Below are 3803 nucleotides of genomic sequence, written 5' to 3' on the forward strand. Positions count from 1 at the left end.
CCGTAGGCTCCAGTGTACTGGCATCTCTGAACGTGACTCTGCCCGACCTGCCCTAGATGATAAGTCCTTAAAGATTTGTGTGACTAAAATATCTCCTCATGATTTACTCGGGGAAAACTCAGGGGATTTTGTTTTCATGAAATGCTGGGAACCCTGCAAGGTCTTCCCAGGTTACTTTGGTCGTGGTGGTGTGCAACACTGACTGCAGTCCCACAAAAACCTTAGGAGTCAAAGAGGATGGTGACTTTGGAGAAACTCTGGAGCCTCCTGCTGCTCAAACACTGTCCGTGAGAGAACGTTTGAAGGACGGAGAGCAAAATATTAGGCTGGGCTAAAATTAATTGGTATAGTTTTATTTTGATTCAGCTCTAAACTACTTGTATGGTTGCAAGACTTTTAACTGTATCAACCGAATCTCCTCAGTTGGGAAAAGTGTCTATTCTTGGAACCAGAAGATTCTCTTTCTCCAGAAGTTCAGCTTACACTGTAAACACGCTCCTCTTGTAAGAGCAGAGAGACTGATGTTCATTAGAGACGAGTTCAACACCACAGCTGGCAGGAGAAAAACAAAAAAACTAATTAAAACTACAACTTGCAGGATATGGAAACATTTTGTTCAGTGGTTTTGTTACAAATATTTCTTTGGTAAATTTGAAATGCATTCTCACGGAAAACATACAAACTCCAATGCTCCAATGACCTGGGTTGCTTTTCATACGTATCTGATCCCTCTGTATAACCAAAGCAGCTTTTTCTGCATTCTTGGCACAAAGTCAACCTCATTCTTGGTGCGAGTTGGACTCGGCTGTTCCTCGCCTCTGATGCAGTTTGTGGTGTTCATGAACAAGATGTGAAGGTGCAGTTGTGGAGAGGAGGAGGCCTGCCTTAAAATCTCAGGGTCTTGTTTCTGCTTCTTGCAGATTGGTTTTGTTGGCGTCTTTGGGTCGAGACGTTCAGTGCGCACTGGGGCAAAGTTAGGCCATGATTCTGAACCAGGAAAAAATGGAATACTCCCTCCAGGTCAGGGATGAGTCTCTGCCTCAAGTAGGGGTTAAAGCACCTTGGAGACTTGTTATAGTGATGGTAAGATGGAGCAAGAGATGGATCGAGTCCTCGTCCTCAGTAATGAAGGCATTGCTTCTATCAGTTGTAGTGAAGAAAAGGTTGAGTCAAAGCTCTGGATTACAGATTCATTCGATCAATGTAGTAGGCGTGTCAGCAACTGACCAATCAGCAGTCACAATTAGTTCTGAACGCCCCTTACCTGCAGGAGCTCCACCCCCTTTTCCTCCGACAACATTGTTGGTATTTTGTTTTACGAACGCTTCGTGGTCAGAGGGATTTCATGAAGAATGATCAAAAAACGAGTAGAATCGTCGTCGGTGGAGAACATGTAATTCAGACCGCGTTACTCTGAGCACGTAGAGGGTGGAATACAATTCATTCCATTTCCAAAACTAAACGCAGTCTGAATAAATGTAGAAGATACAACAGGAAGTACCACATGTTCGTCTGCATGAAGGTGACAGCACGGAGGCTAAATCCTCCATTGTCTGTCATAATGACATCATATGATTAATGGTTAAATTAAAGCTAGTTGTGCTTTGTTCTGTGTCATTTGTATGTAGATATATGTTGCAACTCCTAGTTGCATAAGTTTAGTCTTTGGTTGCTATGATCCTTTAAAAGTCCTTTTTGTGGCTGAGCTCCTTGTTTAAGGCCGTACCTGAACACTCCTGCTCTCGGAAGCTAAACGGGGTCGGGTCTGACTAGTATTTGGATGGGAGACCGCCTGGGAATACCAGGCGCCATGATCCTTTGCACTGCTCACAAACCACACCATGTTGTTCACGCCAAGAGCCATTGTCGGTCCGGGGGGCTAAGCACCGGAGAAGGTCAGATCTTAGAATCGCCCCTGCTCTGAAACCAATCTTCCACCCAAGAGTCATGATGTTTGAACTGGTTCATGAAAGGTTGGTGCCCATTAATGGATCTGATGACATGTAGCCTGCTCTGACCAAGTGTCAAAAGATTATAGTGACTCTGATGTGTTTAGTAAAAAGTTCTTATGTGTTGACATGTTCTCTAAGAAGATCCACTCTACAACCAGACGTAATGTTTCATCCAGGCTGTTGACACGTTGTTTGATTGTCTCTGCAGTGCATCGAAGAGTGGTCGTGGAAGAACAGTCCTGTCCAACGTGCCACATGCAGGTGACCACGCCACAACCACATCCTGTCCACTGGAACTCCACAAGGGTCAAAGTCCCCTGATCCTCCAGGAAACATCTTTCCTAAAACTGAACTGTGTCATTATTAAGGGTTTTCTCAAGTGGAACCTGCTGAAGTAAGAGAAGGAATAAATGACCACGAACAAACTTTCTATCACATAAAAATGGATAAAATGAGGAATGAGGTCATCAGAGGAACAGCACAGGTTGGACAACTGGGAGGTAAAGTTAGGGAGGACACACTGAGATGGTTTGGACATGTCCAGAGGAGGGACAGTGGCTTGGACATGTCCAGAGGAGGGACAGTGGGTTGGACATGTCCAGAGGAGGGACAGTGGGTTGGACATGTCCAGAGGAGGGACAGTGGGTTGGACATGTCCAGAGGAGGGACAGTGGGTTTATTGGTAGAAGGATGTTAGAAATGCAGCTGCAGGAAAAAGACAGTGGAGACATGTGGATGCAGTTAGAGAGGACATGGAGGTAGTTGGAGTGAGGACAGAGGACACAGAGGACAGAGATGGAGGACTCGCTGTGGAGACCCTGAAGAGGGAAAAGCTGAAAGAAGTTTAGAAAGAAAAATGGACTAAAATGAACTGTGAAACTCCAGTACAACCACAATGACCTCACTCCTAGATTTTTTTTTTTTTTTTTACATCTTTTAAGACTTTTGAATATTTTAACAAACTAAATTGTTCCATTTGTCTAATGATAGTTTTTTTAAATATATAAATCTGTTGTTGTTTACCAGGTATTATCAAATGGCTGCATTATGTCATTAAAATTGTTACTTTTAAATATTCAGTGCCTGTAAAACATTATTTTAACCTATAATTTTTTCTTTTGTCATTGTCATTAGTGTTTCAGAAATTTTATTTAAATATTTAGAACGAAATCTCTTCCAGTTGCCAAACTAATCCAGAGTGAGGTGAAGTGTTTTTTAAGAAAAGAAAGACGAGCAGACGATGGTGGCCGGGCTTAATTTCAGATTAGATGTAGAACAGGCCGAGTTCTTTGGACTTTAAAACATGACCACCATACAAAATAAGTAAATTACTTTTTATTTTATTTTTTACAGCATCAGCAGACGAGATGTAAGTTTTAGTTTCTCTAGAACTGATGACTCTAACTAATGTAATCCAGCTGATGTTGGAAACGTTGGTGCGAGTGACGAGGAAATTTATAAGTTTCTTAGATTCTGACTGAAGGGTTCTGTTGTGGTGGCTCAGACTGGTAGACACCTGTCTTCCCATCTGAGCTTTGTGGGTTCACATCTTACCACTGGAACATTTTAAAGTCAAACAGCTAAAAGTGAAAGATAAATGCGCCCGGAGAAATATCCTAAGTGTGAAAGGTGCTGGTGGCTGAGACTGGTAGACACCTGTCTTCTGAACTGAGCTTTGTGGGTTCACATCTTACCAGATAAACATTTTTAAAGTCAAACAGCTAAAAGTGAAAGATAAATGCGCCCGGAGAAACACTCTGAGTGTAGAAGGTGCTGGTGGCTCAGACTGGTAGACACCTGTCTTCCATCTGAGCTTTGTGGGTTCACATCTTACCACTGGAACATTTTAAA

The sequence above is a fragment of the Nematolebias whitei genome, chromosome 21 (genome assembly GCF_014905685.2).
Source record: "Nematolebias whitei isolate Nwh7 chromosome 21, NemWhi1, whole genome shotgun sequence".
NCBI lineage: Eukaryota > Metazoa > Chordata > Actinopteri > Cyprinodontiformes > Rivulidae > Nematolebias > Nematolebias whitei.